Here is a 25,983-nt window from a genome sequence, read left to right on the forward strand (position 1 = left end):
AGACCTTCTCCTTCCAGCTCTAGTTACAGGTTTTTAGTGTAAAGTTTACAAACTCATAACCCACAATATGTATGCAGAAACAGATATACTTATTTCAGGCACTGCAGTGGTTAGGATAAGAACAGCTACCCTTGTAACAAGGAAATTGACAGGGAGGCCATTATGATGGTTAGGCAATTAAGGCTTGTGGGCAGGATGAGAATTGGCGTGTAGAATCAGGGCAGTTGGCCTGTGAAGAAACTGAGGAATAGTCAGAAGGAAGTCCTGAGCAGTAGTGGTGAGACGAGGGGTATTGAAATCAGAAAAACAACGCAAGGGCAAAATTGCAGGAAGACAGGGTAAACCAGTGCTGTGAGCAAAAAAAAAAAAAAAAAAAAAAACAGTTTGAGAAAGAAGTCTAGAAGTCTGTCTTGGGTGGCAAAGTTGGCCAGTGAAGTTGAGCATCCCACTTCAGCTCAGGTCATGATCTCAGGTTTGTGAGTTGGAGCCCTGCACTGGGTTCACTGCTGTCAGCACAGAGCCCGCTTCGGATCCTGCCCCGCCCCCCATCTCTCTGCTCCGTCCCTGCTCACGCTTTCTCTCTCTCCCTCAAAAATGAATAAACATTAAAAAAAAGTCTGTCTTTAATGAGCTTGAGGCAATAGACAAGCTGATAAGACATCCAAGAGGATTCAAGCATGCATGGGCTCCTCTGTGGGATGGAATTCCAGGGGAAGGAGGTCAATGAGACTGTGGTTGAGACTGAGATTTGGGATGTCTGCTGGAGGAAAATTATTCATGAGTAGATCAGCCTAAAAGATAGTTTATGGAAGAAGGGTAAAAGAAGATACTGTGGGAATACGCAAAATTGTAGAGAAATGGACTTCTGTAAAAAGTAAAGGGTCTGGATGCAGATTGCCTGGATTTGAATACTAGTTCTGGTACTTGATAACTGGATGACCTTGTAGTAACCTACCATTTTGATGACAATATATCTAGCTGTAAAATGAGGACTATAATAATATCTACTTCATAGGGTTGATGTGAGGCCATGTAAATTCATAAATGTAAAATGCTTAAGGAAATTCTTTGTTTACAGAAAGTGCTGAGGCCATGATGTTCGATAACACCAGAGGATACTGAGAGAGTAAAACTCCTGTTAACCTGCTAGAAGTAGAAAATTTGCACAGTGTCAGTGAACTCCATGTAAGAAAGTGTTTCAAAGAGAATGAAGTCAGATAATAAAAATCATTCTGAGTACTTAATTTGGTTTCAGAGTTAATCCGTATAGCAACTGTGTGCATCCATTGGATGCAACAATGAGCATCCAACACTAGATGAGGAGACTGAGGCTGGTAAATATTAAATGTGGAGTTTGAATTCCATTCAAGGCATGTACAATTCTAGATCCCATTCTCTTAACCTATATTTCACAATTCCCATAGCGAAGATGAGAGTCCAAGAAGATCTAGGAGGAGGATAAAGTCTATGGTGGTACCATTCAGCTTGAGTGACAAGAGCAAGTAGCATGTGTTAAGGACTGAAGAGGAGATTGCCAAGAATGTAATTGAGGGTGCACAGAGAGGAAATAGAAGTGATTTATGTGGACAACTCATCTGGCAAAATTGATTAAAAATGAGGCAAAAATAGGGTAATAGCTGAAGGGCATGAGTGTCAAGTAGGGTGATTTAGAGAAGAGAAATTAGGAACATGTTTTTATCCAAATGGTAGGAGAAGATGGGAAGGAATCTAATGAAAATGGAAGTTTGAGCAAAGAGGATACATTTTTAAACAGAAGCTATTAAATTAGAGGAGAGAGAACTGGGTAGGGAAGCCTGGGAAGGGGAGTGAAAATGTAGGAATTGCAGGTGTGAAAGCCATTCTTTAGACCCAGTAGCTGGTAATGCCTGAGGAAAGTCCCTGTAAGTATTCTTGGACATGTAACCAACTCTAAATGAAATCCACTATTTCCTGAGTTCCATGTAGTTTAAAAGTACTTACACTGGAAGTAACTCATTTAAAACTCACAGAAACTCTAGTGGAATAGGACTCCTTTTTGCCAGTTTTGTTGTTGCTGTTTGCTTGTTTGTTTTTAAACAAGGAAACAGAAGTTATGTGATTTTTCCAAGGTTATGCAGCTAGTATCTAATAGAACACAATTACAGTTTATGAGTTTATATCTTATATTTTCTATCTCAGATTAAATTTAATCATCCCATTATAATCAGTATCTTGCATATACTTGCAACTCCCTTCCTTTTGCTTATTCGGGAAAAAAATACCAATTTTGGTAAAATAAACTTTCTGCTTTCTCTTAGCTCACTAGTATAGCCAGTCTTGGCTAGAGAAAGCCTCATGATACTGCTGAATCCATTATATTTAACCTTAAATATGTACTCAGTGCTGTCCACAAACCCTGCTTTCTTACTGTGGTACATTCCCTTTCCCTGTCTACAAGGTGGCTATTTCATATTTTCTTTGTTCCAATTTCAAACCTTAAAAACTCCTTCTTATCCAGAGTCTCAGCTGAGAAATCAACCAACCAGAATAAAACTTTGAAAAACACTTATACTGGGTCCCCAAAGTATATTTATTTATCCACAAATACAGTACAGCCAGTGAACAATCAGAATTTCCAGTGGTCATGATACTGGATCTGGGTCATTAACCATCCCTTCTGGTTCATGATTACTTCTAAGTAGTGTGGTATCTCCAACTGGGGCCACCAAGGTTGAGTTATAGGACCATGTTCCCTCATGCACATTCTACTTGCCTTCCCACCGCTCCCTGTGAGGAATTGGAATAGAGGAGGAACTGGTGAGTGACCTCATTAGTGAAAAAAGCAGGGCCTGTCTTATGTTTGACTTGCCCAGTTAATAGGTGGAATTTGGAACTAGATGCCTGATTTCTAGTACTGGCCTAGCCATGTAAAGGCTGTGTTACCTTGAATATGCTTGGTTTCCCCCATCCTAACAGAGTGTTTATAATAATGCCCACATCATATGCTTATTGAGTGGATTAAATGAGATAATTCATGTAAAATGTTCAGACTAGTGCCTGATAAAGAACACAGCAAGTTTAACCATAAATTCTGTTGTTTACTCTCCTATGATCTTGAGTAAGGTAACTTTTCTGAGTCTCTACCTTTCCTATATCAAGAACCCAGGAAGGTTTAAATAGACACTGGATCCCCCTGGGAGACAGACTTATAATCTGGATGGTTCCTTAGAATTGTTAAGGAGCTTTTAAAAATATAATAAAAAAAGCGTTACTTAAAAGTTGCATTTATAATAGTACTCAAATTACATATTTAACCACTAGAAATAATAAAAAAATAAAGTAAGAAATTCCTTGATAGGTTACACTTTGAGGTGATCTTCATTTATGATAAATACTGTATCTAAATATAAAACTCTCAGAACTAAAGTAGGAAAGTGAATATGCCTAAGCGTAACCTTATTGATGACATGTTTCTTATTCTGGGTAAAACTCAGGTAGGGTCTCTTAAGGATAAGATACAGGAAAGTTGTATCAAAGCTAGAGAAGTAGGGGGCCCCTGGATGGCTCAGTTGGTAGAATATGTGACTCTTGATATCAGGGTCGTAAGTTCAAGCCCCATGTTGGGTGTACAGCTAACTTAAAAAAAGGGCTGAAGAAGTGACAGATGTCCATAAAATCCCCTCAGCAGAAGGGTTGATCCAAATGTATCCATTTGGCTTGGCATCCTTCTTATAGGGCACCAGGCTGGGCATGTGTTTGGAAGTCTGTGTGTCTTTGGCACAAGGCATAGTTAGTGTATTCATCACACAGAACAGATGAGACTGCTTTCATTCATTACTCAAGCTGTCTCGGGGCTCCATTTTGAAGTATATTTTGTAGTGGTGACATTAGATGATGCCAAAGGTCCAGGTGGTATTAATTTCAGGGCCCTTTACATTTATCAGAAGTGAAAGACACCCGAGGTCAGTACATTCATTAAAGTATATATTGGGGCACCTGGGTGGCTCAGTCGGTTGAGCCGCCAACTTCGGCCCAGGTCATGATCTCACAGTCTGTGAATTTGAGCCCCGCATCGGGCTCTGTGCTGACAGCTCGGAGCATGGAGCCTGCTTCGGATTCTGTGTCTCCCTCTCTCGCTGCCCCTCCCCTGCTCATGCTCTGTCTCTCTCTCTCTCTGTCAAAAATAAATAAACATTAAAAAAAGTATATGTAAGACATGGTCTGTTTCAAGGATGGGGCCACAAGACCACAGATGTCTTGGAAGACCTATCTCTGGAAGCTCTTGGTGAGTCCATCTTTCTAGAATTGGTTGTAAAAATACTAAATTCTGAACCATTACTAGGCTGTGTTTGTCTTGTCTTCATACTCCTTAGAAGCTTATAGTTCATATCTGTCTCCTGTCAGGCCTTTTTCTATAGCAAGAATAGATGTAAAGTCCTGCAGATTTTTATTAAGAATAAATTTCTGAGGTTTACAGCCTCCCTTTGTTTTCTGGGAAAAAATCATATCCTTTGGGATTTGGTTTTAGTCATATAATTTGAATATTGAAAATAAAATGGAATATATTGTATTTTAAATCATTTCCTTAACTGCATGTATAATAGGGATTAATATTATAAGGCCCTTACAAATGAAGGCTAAAGTGACAATATGGTATCAATAAACGTAACTGGCATCCAGATGTTGATTTTTAAATAGCATTTTTCAGTGAAAGGAACCAATCTTCTTTGGAGGAATGGCTGATTCTAGGGGTAGGGATCATAAAATTTGAATATATTTTTCAGCTACTTTCACAAGTTGCCATCACATTTTGAACTTGTATCTGTTTTTATACAGCAACACTACTAAGGAGATGTCATTCGTTTTTAAAAGGGATGAATTTTCATTGTTCTATGTGAAGAGAATATCTCCTGCAGGGTTTATAGTCTGCACCTTCAGTGTAGTGAAGATTTTTTTACATAATCTTGCAACAAAGGGTACCTCTTTTGCAACAATATTTTCATTCTTTGAATATTAATTTAATCAACACTTATTTTGAGTACCTAGTGTGATGGTTGGTACTTTGCAGTGTCACTGCTTCTGAAAGTAATTTAAATATTTGAGTCAGTTTAAGAAATGTACAGAATATGTATTGATTTTTTTCTCAAGTGAGTCAGTTAATATTCATTTACCTATTATTTTGACAATAGGATAAAGAATATGGGTATTTAGGAGCTCACTTACATATGGAGATTTCAGTGTAAGGGTTATTTTGCTCCAAATGAGCATTGTGATGCTTCTAAAAGAAATATTTTGCAAACCCTATTTTGCTGCAAAATTTCCAAGTCTGTGTAGGAACAATTAAAACTGAACAAGGACTGGCAAGTATTTTGTAAAGCTTTTTTTTGAATTGTATATAAATCTCTTTTAACATTTAATAAAACATTTTAATAGAAGTTTATTTTAACCTAAAAAAATGCTATAATGTTGAAAAGAAAGTGTTGAAAAAATTAAAATTATAGAGGCACGTTGTGAAAGGGACTGAACTTTAATGACTTATTTCCAAATAATACAGTAAGGCAGAAGGAAAAGCATGTAACTTTACAGCAGAGAAGCCTAAGAAGCACTATCTCAGGTTATCAAGGTTAATGTCGTCAATAATAAGCCATGTTGATAGCATATATGCTTGACATGATGTGGTTAAGAATGAAACTTCACCTCTGTGTTCTTACACACACACACACACACACACACACACACACACACACACCCCCCAAACACATAATCCTGGTCTAATCATGAAAAATATATCAGACAAATCACATTTGAGGGACCTTGTACAAAATACCTGACTGGTACTCCTCCAAATTGATAAGGTCATAAAAAACAAAGTCTGGGGCGCCTGGGTGGCTCAGTCAGTTAAGTGTCTGACTTCAGCTCAGGTCATGATCTCATGGTTCTGAAGTTAAAGCTCCTGGGTTGGAGTCTGTGCTGAGAACATGGAGCCTGCCTGGGATTCTCTCTCCTCCTCCTTTTCTCTGCCCCTTCCCCACTCTGTGTGTGTGTGTGTGTGTGTGTGTGTGTGTGTGTGTGTGTCTGTCTGTCTCTCAAAATATATAAATAAAAATAAAAATAAGAAAAAGAAAAACAAGGAAAGTCTGTGACAGTCAACAACAACAACAACAACAGCGACAACAAAACTAAGAAGACATACTGATTAAATGCAGTGTGGCATCCTGGCTTGAATCCTAGAACAGGAAGAGGACATTAATGGCAAAACTGGTAAAATGCAAATAAAGTCAGGAGTCTAATTCATAGTAAGATTAATTTCTTAGTCTTGACAAATGGACTATGGTGATATAGGATATTTATAATAGGGGACACTGAGTAAAGAGTATGTAGAACTCTACTGTTTTTTATAATTTTTTCTATTAAAAATCATTAAAAATTTTTATTAAAAGAGGATAGCTAAAATGTACTTGACAGTTAAATATGAAGGCATATACAAAATGATCAAAAGCAAACCTTCACAGAATATTATAACCATGAGCCTTACCTAAGAAATTTACTAGGGTGGAAACCAAAACAGCCAAACAAACAAACAAAAAAAACCTCAAGACAACCAAAATGAGAAGAAATACCAAAATAAGGACTGGTGTTCAGTATTAAAAATTTATTGTTTGGGGTGCCTGGGTGACTCATTCGATTAAGCATCCCACTTCTGCTCAGGTCATGATCTCAGTTCGTGACTTCAAGCTGACAGCTGTGACAGCTCAGAGCCTTGAGACTGCTTCCGATTCTGTTTCTCCCTCTCTCTGCCCCACCCCTGCTTGCTCTGTCTATCTCTGTTTCTCAAAAATGAATAAACATTAAAATATTTTTTTTTAATTTACCATTTATCTGACTTCAGCTCAGATCATGATCTCAGAGTTCATGGGTTCAAGCCCTGCGTAGGGCTCTGTGCTGACAGGTCAGAGCCTGGAGTCTAGTTCAGATTCTGTGTCTCCCTCTCTCTCTCTCTTTCTCTGCCCCTCCCCCAGTCATGCTCTGTCTCTCTCTCAAAAATAAACAATAAACGTTACAAAATATTAAAAATAAATAAGTTTACTTGTTTATATTATTTGGAAATTCTAATGTGTGCTTATGCATGTGCACTTGAACATGTATATATGGGTGCATATATGTAAATATGGACATGTTTGTATATATGTAAATACCTGTATATATTTATAAACATATTATGTGTGTATATATATGTACACACACACACACACACACACAGTAAAGCCTTGGTTTGAGAGCATAATTTGTTCCAGAAACATGCTTGTAATCCAAAGCATTTGTATGTCAAAGCAAATTTCAAGAACGACTGGCTCGGTTGTGATCATGTGACATTTAGTGCCATGTACAACTTGTATTGCAAGACTTCACTCCTATAGAAAGTTAAAATTTATTAGAAATGTGTGCTTTTCTTGTGGAACACTTGCAGAATAAATTATTTGCAATCCAAGGTTTTACTATATATAATTTTCTACCTTTGTCTATTGAAAGACCCTAGAAACAATAATTAACCTAGTAGAAATGAGTAAGGCAATGAACAATGAGTGAGAAAAATGTTCTTAAGCAGCTTACAGGTGTTGGAGGAAGTCATAAGGAGACATGACCCCCAATTGACATATGAGCTTGATCTGTGCAGTGGGAGGCTTCTCTCCCCCTCCCTTTCTAAGGATGTAGGTCCCACTCACTGTTCCCACAGTGGGAGCTGTTTTCAAGGTCACAGCCTAGAGAGAGCAGTGTATTGAGACCATCAGGTCAGTATATATGAATAAACCTAGTTAAGGCCTCTTTATAAACTGTTAAGATTCTGGTGGGCAAGTGTGGAGATCTGCTCATCTTATGGTTGCTCAAGACAAGCCTCCTCTGTTAAGTTCCCTGCATATTAAACCTGCTTCCTTCCAGATATGGAGTGGTCTGCCTCTTCTCTCCTTGCCCTCCTTGTGTGTGTATGTAGGGGTGGGAGGAGCAGTTTCAGATTTCAACTGGTAAATTCCTGAGTTTTTCAAACTAGTAATAGGAATCCGATATACCCAAACCTTACAATGCAGTTAAACTAGGCTATTCTCTCTTTTGTACATGTCTTTGTCATTATCACTGTGTAGTTATCACTGCCCTTGTCTTATCATAATTTTACTTTTGCAGAGACTTTCTTCTGGACGCATGGAGTTTAATAACTTCTTCTCAAAATCCCTCCTCCTTCACGGACCCAAAGCAAATCAAAGCAGGAGCTCTCTGGGAAGTTTCCATTCCCTCCCTCGGTGTTTGACACAGCTTCTCCCTGGAAAATCCAGACCCAAGGCACTGAGCAGCAAATGTGTCGCCAAGATTCCCGTAAAATCACCATTTGTCTAAAGGATGGATAGAGTTGAAAATTCTGAGTGCTGAGTTTGTGAGAGCTCTGAAATGGTGACTGCACCAAAACAGACCCCCCTACAGAGCTCCTGTTGAAGCCTGGTGAAGGAACAGGGACTAGGGAGTTATCTCTCAGCATTGAGATGTCTCTCTAGAAACCTGGATACTTACTGCCTAACGAAGTCAGCCAGGCCCAGTTCCTCGCTTCGATTCCTGTCACAATGGGACATTTCTAGCCCTGTAACGCCCTCTTGTTACTCTGTCCCTGGAAGTCCTTCTCATGAGCTCCCCATGCACACCCCACCCTCCGCCTGCTCCGAACGTCTACAGTGGCCGCACAGCCTGCGGGGAGCCCGCTGCTCTCTTCAAATTGGCGCCTGGCATCTGTGAGGAAGCTGAGCAACAGGCACAAGTCTTCTCAGAAGCGCCGAGTACCCTGTGTGGTGGGCACAGTCCTGCTCCACCCTGTAGATCCCTTTCGGGTCCCTCTGAAGTCCCACTTGCATTTTCCTTGCTGATGATAAAGCAATAAACTGAGATGGTGAAGAGGGCGCCACTGCCTTCGCCAGCAGAGCCCGGCACAGGAGACAGCCTAGCAGCGCAGGGAGGAATCACGGTAGTCGGAAGCCCGGAGGGAAGACCAGAGGGAGTTCCTGCGCAGCAAAGCTAAGGTCAGTTTCTTCTCGCACTATCTGAAGTATTATTTCACACTTTTTAAAAAAGAAAATCTCTGTTCAAACTTTCAACTGCCCCTGTATTTCCTCATTCTAGTTGTTAGCGTCCCTCATGTTTAGATGAGAACACAGTAGTAATCAAGTGAGACCGAATCTATGACCGTCTACCCTGGCATCTCCCATGTTAAACAGATAAATTTCACCTGCTTTCATCAAAAGCCCGTTGCTTCATTTAACTCTCTGAACCTACCCCACTCCCTGCTCAAGGACATCCTTCCTGCCTTCCCTTTCCGCTTTCTTACATGTTTCCTTCTTTACCAGATCATTTCCTGCAAAAGGAAATGCTGAGAAGGTAATTATTATTTATTTTTTTAAATTAAACTTTTTGAGGTATAATTTCTATACAATGAAATGCACAGATCTTAAGGGAATAGTGAGTTGTGACAAATGTGTTCATACATGTAACTACCACAAACAAGATAGCAGATCTTTCCAATAAGGCAAAAAGTTCCCTCATCCTCTGTTGAAGTCAGCGTCAGATTCTTAGTCCCAGGCAATAATTTATCTGCTTTCTATCACTATACAGTAGTCATGATTTCTCTAGAAAATGATATAAATGAAATCTTGCAATATGATCTCTTTTGCTCAGTAAAATATTTTTGAGATACATTCATTTAACTGCATATATTAGTGGTATTCCACCATGCCATAATTTAACACACCCTAATTTATTTGTCCATTACTTATGGTTGGTCATTTGCATTGTTTTTGCTTTTTTTCTATTATGAATAAAGTTACTATGAATATTCATGTCCAAGTGTTTTATGGATGTATGTTTTATGTCCTCTGGGATAATACTCAGTAGAATTTCTGGTATATATGCTTAGTGCATGAAAGAAATTTAGAAAATAGTGCCGAATTGTTTCCCCAAGTGGTTGTACCATTTTTCATTCTCATAAACAATATGTGAAAGTTTGGGGTATGGGTGTATTTTGACATTCTATTTTATGTCCCGTTGGTCTATATTTCAGTTCTTACATCAATTCCATATTGTCTTGATCACTGAAGATTTATGGTAAATATTGAACTTAGGCAGAATAAGTCCACCTATATTAATATTCTTTTTCAAAAGAATATTGACCATTGACCATTTAAATTTATGTGGATTTCCCTTAAGGTTTGGAATCAATATGCTGAATTTCTGTAAGTTCACGGGCTATTATTAAGGATTGTAGTAAATATGTATATCAACTTGAAAACAATTGTAATTTTGACAATAGTTAGGCTTGCAATAAGTAAACATAGTATTCCTGTCTATATTTAGATATTTTTAATTTCCCTCAGCAATGTTCTGTACAGCTATTATACATTTACATTTTATCTAAAAAGTTGATCTTTTGACAGTATTATAAATGCTAGTGTGGTAGGGTCCACTTTCTAAGGAATGAAAAAAAAAAACAAAACAAAACCTCAAGGCAACCTGGCCACATGCGTACATGACAACATCCTTCACAACCTTGTAACATGAGACCATTTAATCAGACTTCATGTTGTGTGTTACCATATGTGGGAGACAAAGAAATAGAAAAATGTATAAAAAACTATGCCACGTGGCGTTCAGGGCTCAGTTCGTCAGGTATGATCCCAAGTGAGTTGTGCCAGCACCAATAAAGTTGCTTCCTGGAAAGAAAGCTTCAGTGTCAGGATTCTCTGTGTGAGAATCCTGCTACAGTAAGTTTTTAATTTCTAATTGTCCATTAATGTATAGAAATACAATAAACATTTTTATTGATGTATCCTGCATCTTTGCTACTCATGTATCATTTCAAGTAGCTTTTCCTAGATGCCTTAAGATTGTCTAAATAGGAAATTGTGACATCTATGATCTATGAACAAAGACAATTTTTCTTCCTACTTTTCAGTCTATATGCTTTTATTCCTGTTTCTTGCTTTATCTCATTTTCAAAGACCCCAGTATAATTTTGAATAGAAATGTTGACTGTGGACATCATCCGTTTGTTCCCAGTCTTTACAGAACATGCTATCTTTTATCTTTTGCCATTCAATGCACTGTGAAATGAAAGTTTTTTAAGGGTGAAGATATATCCTTCTATTCCTAGTTTGTTGGAGATTTTGTTATGAACAGGTGTTATTTATGCCTAATGAATTTTTTCTTCTAATAAAATAACTGTATACCCCCTTTATTTCATTCACACAAATTAGATTGATTGATATATGAATGTTTAACTGACTTTCCATGTGTGAGCTTAAACTCTACTTGGCCATAATGTATTATTATTTCTCTATATATTATGATATATATATGTATATACACATATATGTATAATGATGTATACATAAATGATATATATCATATATAAATGATATATGAAGATATATAAATATGTATAATACATATATAAGGAAATGAAATATAAATAAAATACACATATAATTATATATTATTTAAAATAAACACAATATTAATTACTTACAAATAAACAATTTTTGTGTGTATATATATACATGTATTTGTTTTTCCAAAGGTTTGGTACCATTCATCAATGAAGATGTTTAGGCCTGACATTTTCTTTGTAAGAATTTACTAAGTATAAATTCAGTTATTAGATATAAGGCTTATTTAAAATGGTTATCCTTTTAATTTTTAGAGTTTGGGTAACTTGGGTGTCAGGAAAATTTTCTTCATTCCCTGATAAGAGTGGCTCACTGTGCATATTCTCTATGTACAAACAAAACAATTGGTACTGAAGACCTGTTTTCCTTCTGTGAGTCTAGAATTTTGGAATAGGACAGATAGAGGGTGCCTATGCAGCCATCCTCCAATAAAAACCTTGGATACTTAGTGCCTAATAAGCTTTCCTGGTAGACAACATTTCACATACATTTTCACAATTTGTTGCTGGAAGAATTAAGTGGCATTCTTTGTGACTCCACTGGGAGAGGACTCTTCAAAGCTTGCACCTGGTTTTCTCTAGAATTCATCCCATGTGACTTTTCCCTTTGCTAATTTAGCATCCATCTTTTTTTGTTGTTGTTATAATGAGTCTTAGCTCCAAGACTGACCATATGCTGAGTCCTGTGAGTTCTTCTAGTGAATCATTGAACATTAAGGTGGTCTTAAGGATCCCTGTAAACAATCTACATCTATAATGTGTAACAACCCAATGTTCTATGATATTATACCACTTTATACACAGAAAAGCATATCACAACAACATACTTCATTTCCCTCCATCCCATCCTTTGTCCTCTTTTTCATAACTTTTACTTTTATGTGTATTATTAAACCTTATAATGCATTGTTACTACTTTGTTTCCTTTTTAAATGGTCACTATACAGCTTGGCCTTGAATGAAAAAAAAACAGTAATTAAATCATTAGTTTTCACTCTCTTCTACATACAGGAGGTGGTACATCTCAAAGATTTTAAGCCTCCTGTCCCCACTCATCCCAATTCCTTCTTCTACTTCTGAGTCCTTGTATTTATCATATTTATCAGTTCTAAAACAGCTTTTTATAACAACTTTAAAAAAAATACATGTATGTGGTGCTTTTTGGACCATATCTATTTACCACTTTTGTTTTCTTTTATCTTTTTTTTATTAGGTTATAATTGACAAATGAAATCATAAATATTTGAAGAGTGCAATATGATGATTTGATATATGTATGCATTGTGAAATGATTTCCATAATCAAGTTAATTAACACCCATCCATTACTTCACATAGTTACCTTTTGGAGGGAGTTGAGAATGTTTAAGATTTACACTCTCAGCAAATTTCAAATAGTACCTTACTATAACTGTAGTCACTATGCTATACATTAGATCAATTTATTTCTAATTAATTTTATTTAACATCCATGGAAATACTTCTGGAGGGTTATAATTTTCCTAGCATTGTATGTAGTTTTTTGTACTTAAGTTCACTGGTTGAAAAGATGGCCCACCTCTTTCATATAATTTTCTAAGATTTCCATAGTTCTAATGATAGAAAATACTGATTTATGAATAATTCAATTATTTATCAATACTTATAAATAGATCTGTACTTAGAGCAGAATATCAAAGTAATCTGGGTGTTCTTTACGACAAGACTGTATATGACACCAGTTTATAATAATAATAGTAATAATAATAATTTGCTTTAGGATTATGGGATAAATAAAGCAAATTTGACTAGATAATCTCAGTGTTTGGGATCAAGCTGAAATATTATGATACATTTATTTTTACTGTGGGACAAGACCTACCAAGAGGACTAGGTAGTTGTCATTTCTTAAACATCACTTATTCTCACTTAGGTAGATCTGAAAAAATTGTAGCATTTTTTTCTCTCCCCTTTCCAAAAGGACATATATTAGAATGGCATTTAATATTCTTCAGGGAGACACATTTATTTTATGTTTCAAACCACATCTTTATTAATAAAACTTTAAGGTGATGCCCTAAATCACAGTGAGATATTACACACACACACACACACACACACACACACACACACACACACAACATTCTTTGACTCACTGAGAAAGTGTAATGAGCATATGTTATGTCCCAAGCATTCTGGGGACTATAGCAGTGAAAAAGGGTTAAATTTCTACCTATGGAGAAACATACAACTTTAAAATAAAACCCTGCTATGCAAGAAATATAATCTATACTGGAAAATAATTACTTTGGGTGACAATAAATGTCAACCTGATTAGGAAATACTTGATACAATTTTGAAATTCAGATTTCTATGTAATTTAATATATTAGGACCCTGATATACATATACACTCTCTCTCTCTCTATATATATATATATATATATTTTCTTTTTCTATGTTAATCTTTGTGTTCAGTGTGGCAGTCAGATTATATTTTAGCTTAATCAATCTATTTGTTGTAACTATTCCTTTTGTCCTTTTTTTTTTTTTTTAAATTAATGTTTATTTATTTTTGACTGAGAGACAGACAGAGCTCAAGCTGGGGAGGGGCAGAGAAAGAGGGAGACACAGAATCTGAAGCAGGCTCCGAGCTCTGAGCTGTCAGTACAGAGCCTGATGTGGGGCTCCAACCCAAGAACCTGATCATAACCTGAGCCGAAGTTGGGAGCTTAACCGATTGAGCCACCCAAGCCACCCCCCCTTTTTTTAAATTTTTTAAAAGTCTTTTGTCTTTTAAAAAGTTTTCTACTTTATTCTTTATCCAGCCTCAACAAAGTGTATTCACTTTTTAATGCTGCAATAATAAATTACCACAAACAGTTTAAAACAAATATTTATTATCTTATAGTTCTGTAGGCCAGAAGTCTGACATGACTTTCACAGGCTAAAATAAAAATCAATAAAGGCTATGTTGCTTTCTGGAGGTTCTTAGTGGCAAATCTGTGCCCTTCATTAAGTGTGTTGATATAATTCAGTTCCAGGCTATAATACGAGAGAGGGACTGTATCCTTGCTGGCTGTCTATTGAGGGGCCATTCCTAGCTTCTAAAGGTCACCCATGTTCCTTGACTCTTACTTACACTCTTCCATTTTCAAAGCTAACAAAGGAAGATAGACTCTCTCTTACATTCTGAATCTCTGCTACCTCTCCTATTATCTCTCTTACTCCCACCAGAAATAATCCTCCCAATTTCAAAGACTCCTGTGAATAGGGGCACCAGCGTGGCTCAGTTGGTTGTGTCAGATTTGGTTTTGGCTCAGATCATGATCTCATCATTTGTGGCTTCAGTGCAGCTTTGGGCTCCACAGTGACAGTGTGGAGCCTGCTTGGGATTCTCCCTTTCTCCCTCTCTTTCCCCTCCCTCCTGCACTCGTATGTGCCCTCTCTCAAAACAAACAAACAAACAAACAAAAAACTCTAGTGAATAGATTGTGTTCACCTGGATAATCCAGGATAATCACTTTATCTCAAAGTCCATTACCTTATTCACATCTGAAAAATCCCTTTCATTTAAAGTAACATATTCACAGGTCCCAGAGATTAAGGTGTGAATATCTTTGGAGGATCATTATTCTAACTACCACAGTAACTGCCCTAAAACAAGGAACTCTTCAAGTTTAGTTAATAAAGGAAGAAAATCCATATTCCATGAAATGGAATTTTCAAGATGTAAAATTAACTTAACAAGAGTTTAATGGCCCTTAGCATGAAGGCAGAGATTTAATCATTTTAACATATCTAAAAACATGTAAAAAACATGCAAATATATAAAAAACATGTAGAATTTTCTTAGCAAGTGTGAGAACAAACTGACTCTATTAGAAGTATATGAGATTTCCACTAAGAATTTGGATTGGGATTTAGGGCTGTTATGAAGATCACCTCTCTGATAGATAACTAGCAGGTTAAGCAATCTCTTGTTTCCATAACCATTACACAAATATTGTTGGAAAAAGAAGTCAAGAAGTGCTACTATAGAATTCTTTCTAGCAAATAAATGAAACCTGGACTACAGAGGCATCATATTGAAGGAAATGAGACTTATACCTTTAATGCTACTAGCAGATGGTATCATAACATATGAAGCTATGTCCAGTGTTTTGCCATACCCCAGATGTAATAAAGTTCTAGAACTTTGAGAGAATCAAGCTTGTAGATAATTTCACTTGGAAAACAGCAACTGTCATTGATCCTATTGGATACACTGAAACTCAGTCTTCAGTATGTTTGACAAAATTGGAAATGTCTGCTGTTGGAAACTGTTGGTGCTTAAATAAAATTAGGCTGGAGCCTCTAATAAATAAGTTTCCAGTTTAGCCCCTATCTTGTGCTAGCTGCCAAAGAGGATACAAAAAACTGAATTAATCAACAATCTTGCTTTTAAATCTTAGAGGTTGAGGACATACAAATATAATACAAAGTAGAACAGGTGAATGTCAAGAAGGGGTAGAAATTGATCTATAGGTTCAGAGGAGGGAGTGATTTACTTCCATAAATGGAATAACAGGAGTTAAGGAAGGCTTTTGGCAAGGATCATTTGAGCTATATTTTTTAAAAAGGATAAGTTTTGATTATGTAAGCAAATGTATAGAGGCAGGAGATTTTAGAGCAGGAAAGAGTAGCTCTTTCAGTAAAGCGAGAATAAATTGTGTAAGAGTGGATATAGTGCTATATGCTTTGCATAGAACCCAGAGCCCTATATTCAGATTTGTTCTTAATTTATTAATATTTATAATGATATGTAAGGAAGATTCACAAGGTAATTTGGAAGCAAGGGTGGGGGGAAATAATATTTATTCTCTGTGCTCCGGTCCAGGCACTTTACTGGGCATCTAGTAAATATAATCATGTTTTTATTTTTGTCTTACATATGCTGAAACTCCATTTCAGACAGGCGAATCACTGTGCTCCAGGTTACGTATCTAGTGTTATCAATAATAATAATAGAGCCATTATATGTTGAGACACAGTGCTCATCAGTATATTAGTAGGCCAGTAGTAGCCATACATATCTTGGGATCTTGTTAAGTCTCTAAATCTCAGGTTACACACTAGACCAATTAAGCCATGGTACCTGGTGCTGGATACAGGCAGAAGGTAGCTCTCACAGCTCTCCAAGTAATTCCAATATGCAGACAAATTGGTAAACAAGTGTACTACGTGATCCCTTTTGAAACTCACAAAACCCAGGATATAAATTTTAACCTTATCCCTATTTTACAGAAGAGGAAACCGATAGTACTTAGATTATGTGAGCTGGTGGCTAGAGCCTCACATTGGAAGTGATGGAGATAGGACTTGACTACAGGTGTTCCATTTTCAAAGCCACTTCAATGCCTTGCTGGGATAGTCACAAAGCACACTTCTTATTTCCCTATAAAGCAAGAAATATTTAGGTTTCTTTTTCCATCATTCCATTTGCAGTGATGCTGGCTTCTGTACAGTACAGAAAAAGTCTTGCTTAATATGTTTCAAAGACAAAAATGTGTACTCAAATATGTATATTAATGTCGTTGTGATAGTTTATTCTAGTCTGGCAGTTTCTTAATACCTATTTCCACCATTCTGGAGCTTTCTTATCTAGAAATATTTTCCTTAGAGATTACATAGGGAATCTTTTCAAACATTAGCTCAAAATTTTAACTAATTTTGAGAGAGGCTGCATTATCATCCACTTACTTACAAAGCACCAATAGATTTTGGTCCTTTAAAAATTCTAGTGCGATACTAACAACGGCACAGGAGAATTAATTATGGAAACTGTAGACACAAAAATGAGAAGTTTTCAATTATAAGACAGAAATTAATAATCTCTTCATTTTTACCCAGCATATCACAGAGTAAGAATGGTATAGTGAAAGATCATTTGAGATCTGGGTTCAAATGCTTTTTCTTTGCTCGGTGACTAAGCCTAATTTTTATCATCTTTTAAATAAGTCATACAGAGAAAGACAGATACCATGTTTTCACTCTTATGTGGATCCTGAGAAACTTAACAGAAGACCATGCGGGAGTGGAAGGGAAAAAATAAAAGTTAGAGAGGGAGGGAGCCAAACCATAAGAGACTCTTAAAAACTGAGAATAAACTGAGGGTTGATGGGGGGTGAGATGGAGGGGAGGGTGGGTGATGGACATTGAGGAGGGCACCTTTTGGGAGGAGACTGGGTGTTGTATGGAAACCAATTTGACAATAAATCTCATATTAAAAAAAAGTAGATAATACCTGGGGTGCCTGAGTGCTCAGTCAGTTAAGCCTCCTACTCTTGATTTCAGCTTGGGTCATGACTTCGCAGTTCATGAGTTCCAGCCCCACATGCAGTTCTGTGCTGGCAGTGTAGAGCCCACTTGGGATTCTTTCTCTCCTTCTCTCTCTGCTTCACACCCCCCGTCAAAATAAATGAATTAAAAAAAAAGAATAAAAGTAGATAGTGCCTTACAAGTAGGCCATTCCAAGAGTGAAATGAAATTAACATTCATAGCACCTGCTACACAGAAAGTTCCTGACAAATGTAATCGTTTATTTTTGTAATCATTATTTTACAACACCATTTTAGATTACTGGGTAATCATTTTTTCATCTTTTATTTTTTAATTCCCCTTACTATTCTGTGAGTAGGGAGAGGATGCGGGGGGCAGACATAGGGGGCAGTAGTAAGAATCAGAATAAACCAAATCCTTCCATATGAGTTGACTTCAAGACTAGAATTTTCATGTTAGCTCCTAGATAAATGCATTCCCCTAATTGAGAGCACAATCCCACAATAGGCTCATTTACTAAAATATCACATGTTGACATAAATCTAGATATAGACAAAATGCCCTGAGTTTTTAGGAAAAAGACTTTTAGGAAGTCATAAACATTTTCTAAGTCCCAGAGGTGTTTCCATCTGGAATGACTATAAGAAACAAAGCTGCATTTGTTAGTTTACATTTGGACCTATGGTGAGATCTCACATGAATCACTGAGTCTTTGGGTTCTGTCTTATATACTTAGGGTGGTACTATTATTGGGTTTCTGTAGTAGGTATTATGTGACCCAGGTGAGCATTTTTGACATGTGTATAAGAGAGATGAAATGATCAATGAAAGAGCTCACAACTTACACTTATGTCTTTACAATTCCCAAAGACCACAGAATGATTAAATCTCACAGGGTTCTTATTATTTTGTGAATAGAACCATTATATGAATTACTGTTTGGTAGTGGACACTCATGCATTAATTCAATACAACTATTTAAGTGTCACGGAGCAGCAACAATACTGGGTGTTAGAGATTCACTATACTGGTGAAGAAGTTAGTTAAGGCCAGTTTAAATATAGTAGGTAATATCAGTGGTTTTACAGATCTATATATGCTACACATTCACAGCAGAATTAAATTTAGCCAGTAGAACTAGCAATAGAAAGAGCATTTCAATTAAATATAAAATTCACTCTTTTTGAGAAGTAACAGTATCTAGAAATAGAAGGAGTCCCATGTAGAAATAGTAAATTGTACCATTGAATAATGAAAAATAGTCAAAGCATTGGGACTGTGAGGGGTAAGTAGTGTTAAGGACTAGGTAATGTTAGGATTCCTTTCAATTCCAAGATTCAATGGCCACGAGAGACTTCCATGAAGGCTGATAGGAGCACACTTGATATTTTACTGAATAAATAGCAAAGGAGAAACATTTTTTATTTCTTTTGGTCACACATGAGATTGAGTCATGTAGAAGAGAAAGTCTTGAAATCAAATAGACTTGGAATCCTGATTTTATTTGTCCTTTGGACAACTGGCTATTATTCTGAGTGTTAGCTTCCTAATGCGTATAATGTAGACTAATGTTCTCAAATTTATTGTGAATTATAAATACACGGTGAACTTATAAACAATGGCCCATGTCTGTTTTCAGTGTTCTTTGTTCCACGCTTTGAGAAACATTGATGTTAACATCTTGGAAAAAATTTTTTGAGATGGTCACTTATGATTAATATTAACTATACAGTGTTTTAGTAAATGTTAAAATCATTAGTGTCCTTATTCGTAACTTCTTAAAAAGCTGCTCTACAACTTTTATATTCTAGATTTCTGAATCTTTAATAGTCAAGGTTTGCCTCAGAGGCCATACTTATTCTGAGATAGCTTCTTGGGTTCATTCTACATGCTGCATGCACCCTCTGAAGTCTGGCAGGGCCATTTAGGAAATGGCCTTTGCATTCTTTGGTATTTTTTTTAAATAGACTTAGAAAACTTGAAATGGATCATGGATAGCTCGGGGGCATATTGAATTTGCAGTTAAGCGTATGTTTAAATTACTTTAAAATGACTGGTTATTTTCTGCATCCTTTTTTAAAAGATGATATTGGAGTCACATGGAGAAAATAAAACATATACCTGCTCCCTCCCATTTTCCTGCAGCTTGAAATTGTGCTTCATATTGTGTAATAGCATAGCATGAATTGAAGAAATTGCGCATTTTATTTTCATTTTCACTTAGGGATTAAGACTTAATGCTCAATGTAAATGTGTTTTCCAATGTTTCCAACTCCCAAATGTAGCAAATATTCATTTTTTCTTAATGAACCATGGGAAAGGAAAGAAAAAAACAGCAAGCACTAGGAGGCCTTGCTTGGTTTCCTGTTGTTGCATTCAGGGGCACATCCCTCACCACGAGGAGTTATTCCACAGCAAGTCATTGCCTAGGGACAGTAGGAAAAGAAAAATGTGTAAAATTTAAGTCCTGGAGCAAAGGAAAGAAAATTATGCCAGGCTTTACAAGTTAAAACTGAATTTTTTCAGGAATTTGTGAAACGTTCATTTGCTCTATTCCCAATCGTTACTATATGTGTCCCAATTGCAGGCTTTGATGAGTTTTTGACAGAAGCTTGATTTTTTTTTCCTAGGCCAAATGTGCTCTGCTGTAATTTGACCCAGAACACATGTCTAGAAACATCACTCTGGCTGCACTACATCAAACAAACTGAAGAGGTTGCTTCATACAAAACCTCATTGCTGTGAGATATATATATATATATATATATATATATATATATATATATATATATATATATATATATATATATAGTATTTATAGATATTGGAGACCTGGTGAATAGTTTTCACATTTTTTAGACCAGTTGGTTGCACTGCCTATTAGGTAATTATCCTGTATAAGACCTGACTTTAAAGCATGGTGTAATGTGACACTGATTTTATTTTCTTACCATAAATCAATGGACATCTAAAGATTGGGTGTCAATTGTTAATATGGGGTATATGAAGAAAATCTGTGTTTGGTAAGGAGGTTACCAAATCAATGATATGCAAATAGAGATATCCATAATTCTGTGACCTACCGTAAGAATAATGTTAGTTCTTCTGTGATTCTCAGGATTTGGATTAAACTTACATTTGAGCCTATATCACAGACTACTCTGCATTTCTATTACTTGTGTAAGGTCTCTTTTATGCAATAGATTGTAAGTAATTTGAGAAAAGGGACAATAAAAATCTTCATATTTCTATCATCACATAAAATACATGTTATCAAGAGTTTAGTGATATTTTTCAAATAAAAATATATAGTTTTTAAGATAGATGGGACTATTTATTTTAATAAATGTAACTCATTCACTTTATAGTTGCAGAAACTATGTTTCATAGAAGGAGTGTGACTTTCTTAAAGATGTGGTCAGTTGGGGACCATTAATTTTGGAAGGACTAACTCCCAATCTAAACATTTACCATCAACTACATCAAGTGGAATGAAAGGCATTGCTTTGATTAGGCATCCTATGTTTCACTTTAGAACTTTTTTTTCTCTTCTATTATGGTTGTATTTCTGAGTTTTAGAAAAATATTAAGACAGTGCTTAATCGGCATTTTAAAATAAATCCCATAGCCATTTGATACACAGTGGTGGTATTTCAGAAACATGGGTTCAAAATATATGTCTTTACAAGTAAAAGGTCCTTTTTATTTAAGTGAGCTTTATGCCCAATATGGGGCTTGAACTCACAACCCTGAGATCAAGCGTTGCATGCTCTAACAACTGAGCCAGCCAGACACCCTTTAAGCAAATGGTCTTTAATTACACATTTTTTTTCCTTTTATAAAAATAATGATTCTTTTTTTTAGTCTCTAACCTCTTTTGTTTCCTAATTAATGCAATGTATTTCCTTTAGAACACTGCCTTAGATGCATCCTGCAAATTTTTATATGCCATTTTTAAAATTTCATTTATTCCAAAGAATCATCACATTCCCCTTGTGATTTGTTATTTGACCATGGGTTATTTAGAAGGGTATTATTTAGTTTCCAACTGTGTGGCCCTTTCCAGATATTTTTTCATTATTAAGTTTTAATTTAATTCCATTCTGGTTAAAGAAACGTTGTGTCTTTCAGTTGTTTAAAATTTATTGTAACTATTTTATGGCACAGAATAGGATGTGATTTCATCTTGGTAAATGTTTTGTGTGCAGTAGCAAAAAATAGTATAGCCATTCCAACTTTCTTTTCATTATTTGCAGGCATGATATATATTTTTCATACTTTTATACTTATTTTAGGTGTCTTTATATTTAAGGTTGGTATTTATGGATAACACATAGCTGCATCTTGTTTTTTGTTAAATAAAATCATATCTACTTAAGTCTTTAATTTATTTTAGGCCACTGTTCAGTATAGGCTTCAACCAAATACCAAAAAACTGTTCGTCATTTCCAGTTAGTTGAGCTAACCACAGTGGATCCAAAATCTTAGTGAGTAAGTGTTTTCTGATCTGGTATTATGTTCTTTTATTTCGTATTTAACAAAACCAAAATACATCCCAACATATATTTCACAAATTATGCTCATAGAAATGAGCAAACTCTTGTCATTTATATTTCATATGTCATCTGTCGACTTCTGGGTCAGACTTTGAATTTTTCCCCTAAGTGAAGAAGACTAGGATAAGAGTCCCATTATAATCTGGAGGGAGGGAAGTGATGATCTTGGAGAATGAAGAGAATTGCTGTTCTTTAGCTGGGTCCCTACTCCAGATGATTGTTAAATGAGGCAAGACAAATCACACCGAAGAGGATGATTACTACTGTGGGTAAGACATTCAGAGAGTTTTATTTGTGATATTCAGATTCATTTCTGAATATCAGAAATGTTTTCTGTTTTCAAGATCTTATGCTTTCCTTGTAGTTCTAACTTTCAAATACGATACCTGGTAATGTTATCAATGTAACCTAAATTATAATACAACATATAGAAAGTTTTTCAGGTGATTTTCAAGTATGTCATCCCTGTGGCTATAAGAGATCAACATTTTGTTTTCCCCAGCATGGTCATAATAGTTCTGATCCTCTAAGCACAGTATTGCAATCTAAGCTTTTTGTTTATTTTCTTTAAGATCCCAGTGATATCAGAATTAGCAATTCACCTACTGCCCTACCCTATTCTGTTTGGCTTCAAAATAGATAATCATAGGTGGTATTGAGTCTGCCAAAGCCTTGCCTTCATTATGCACTTTATTCCAGGTGATCACAGGCTGATTATTTGACTAACTTTTTGCTAGTCTTCTGTCATTTTATGAAAATGACCTAGTGAGTCCTATTTTCTACCAATGCTGATGTCTTCTCAATAATTAAACAGGTATAACCAATAAAATAACTTATCTCATATTTTCTTTTTGTGGGTCTGCAGTTCTTATTCCAAATCTATACCAGTCAGGATTGAAGGAATAAAATAGAAATACAACTCAAAGCATTTTAATATGTTTTAAGTTATTTATTTATTTATTTATTTATTTATTTATTTATTTATTTATTGGGGAGAGACAGAGAAAGCACAAGCAGGGGAGGGACAGAGAGAGAGAGGGAGAAGGAGAATCCCAAGCAGACTCTGTGGGGTCAGTGTGCAGAGCCCAATGTGAGGCTTGAACTCACAAAACTGCAAGGTCATGACCTGAGCTGAAATTGAGAGTCTGAGCCACCCATGTGCCACTCAAAGTATTTTAAAAAGGAACAGGAGCAATAAGGGTTTAAAATGAAGAGAATTATATCCTGTCAAAACCATTGACAGATTAACGAGAATTGGTTGTATCCTGGACTCCTTGAAAAGTAACCAGGACCACACAGAACTAGCCCTGTAGGCATGGAACTTTTGCCATTGCCATAGCTTTCATCCAGAAATTCTGTGGATCCCTCCATCACTTCATCCGGTTCTGCTCCAATGTAGGTATGTCAGTGAGGGCATCTGTGACCACCCAATATAACAACTGGTTCCAGGTAAGAGAGTTTGCATTGTGCAAATGGAGGTCTCGGTCATTGGATTCCCAATGAGATTTACTGGGGATCTGCGCTCAGAATAAAGACAGGAGGAAAATAACAAGCACAAAGTAGTTTATTAAAGTGAAAGTACACTCTCAAGGTGGAAGAGCAGGCTGCTGGAACCTGCCCCTATGTTGTTTTAGAACTGGATATTATTGGATCTCTCTGGGCTGGAAGGAGCTGTGACATTCAGTGGGGTGGTCTCTAGTAAATCTTACCAGGTTTGTACCTGAACCATCATAGCAGTCTTTCTCCTTTGGGGTGGGACTGTTCTTGTAATGCCAATGCATTATAATGAGTTTATGGGTTACCCTGGAGCAGAGGTGGAAGAGGAGAGCCCTTGTTCTATACCTGTGGCCCTTTGGTCTGTCAACTCCAAGATCTTAGAAGGCACAAGGTCAGAATATCATGCCCCTGGGCTTATAATGTATAGTTCATTTATCACCTTCCTGCATCCAGCTCATGTCTCTATCATTACCCTTCAACGACTTGGGGTTCTGTCTTCTGGTGTTCCTCCCACCACTCATGTTTAGCTTCCACTTAACAGACTCACCCAACATATTTCATATGCTCTTACACTGTGTTATTTTCTCTATAGTAGTTCTCATCTGGCATATATTTGATTGTATATTTCTTTATTAGCTATTTCCTCTCGTAGAATATGGTTCTATACTGAAGGAATTTTTGTTTTGTTCACTGGTATATTTCCCTACTTAGAACTATGTCTGTTACATTATGGGTACCTAATATCTGTGGAGTAAATAAATGCATGCATGCATGCATGGATGAAATTATATGACTTTGTCTATGGTTTTCTTCTTACTTAAATGGCTACTCTCCTCCTCTACGTCTTCTCAATTTCTAAACACTATTCAATATTCAGCTCACATCAGGCATCCTTATGGTTTCTTCGCACAATTTACTATGCCTCCTCCCTGAGATCCTAATTGAGTTTGTAGTCTATACCAGATTATTTAAGATTCTGCCATATATTTAAAACATGCAAATACTACTAAAATCTTGCAAGATTGGTGTGGGAAAAGAATGTATCTTTGATTTATTTCTCACATTCTGAGAACCTTATGTTTTAATGAACATTTTTCAATCCCAAATTATTTATAACTTAAATAAGAGTGAAGCCCCATTTTTGAAGTGGTTTATCTATGTTATCATGTCAATAATAAACATTTTTGATTACTTATCATACCAGGTATAGTACTCTATGCTTCATATTTCTTATTCAGAACAAATACCCTATAAGAAAGATTTAACAATGTTATGTATAAATTGATAGGCAGGAATTTATATGAATTTTTTCCCATTTATATAAATGGTACATTAGGAGAAAGAGAACCAGACCTGGCTTTGCTGCTCATGAGTCATGGAATTTGAAGTAAATTATTCCTCAACCCTGGTCAGAGTTTCTCTGTATGCAGTTGAAGCTATTGACAGGATTATCTATAAGGCACCTTCCAGTTTTAATAATCTATGAATGTGAGTTAGAAAAACTGAAGCACTTCAAGGCCACTCTTTAAAAGTATAAATACATAAGAAGTAGAATATTTAAGAATGAAAATTCCTTCAGGAATCCTTCAGGCTTAACTAGCTCCATTGTCTCCAGTTCCTTGAATCCCGAGTTCACTGTCATTTTTCAAGAATGTAATTTAAGTAAATTATTTCATGTTTGGATGTAGTTATTTGACAACAAAAAGCTTGAAATCTTTGCTAAACACAGACTAAAATTCTCTTTCAAAAGAAAATTTTAGTCTAGATGGAAATTAGGCAGAAACTAAAGGAAATAATATCACTAGGAAGAAATCTTGAGTTCATAGAAAACTTCATCTATGTACGTTGTAGGAGCTGGGATCCTGACAGGAGATGGGTCCTCATACTCAAATATTTGATGTCAGGCAATTTACAGAAGTATAAATAGGATAAAGTATCCCACGAAAAATGTGAGACAGTGTAGGGAATAAGCTTAGGAATTCCTGGAGCTTGCCCCCATGAGTTAACAAGACATAAAGAATTAGAAAGCCACAAGGTGAACCATACAAGTTTGGGTACACAAGATTAGGTAAACAGCACAAAGGGCCACAGTATGTGACAAATGTATAGGAACAGAAAAGCCTCAGGATGAAAGCATCAAAAATGAGGTAAACAAGATTAGGTATTCAGGGCAAAAA

Source organism: Acinonyx jubatus, chromosome D1 (genome assembly GCF_027475565.1).
Source record: "Acinonyx jubatus isolate Ajub_Pintada_27869175 chromosome D1, VMU_Ajub_asm_v1.0, whole genome shotgun sequence".
NCBI lineage: Eukaryota > Metazoa > Chordata > Mammalia > Carnivora > Felidae > Acinonyx > Acinonyx jubatus.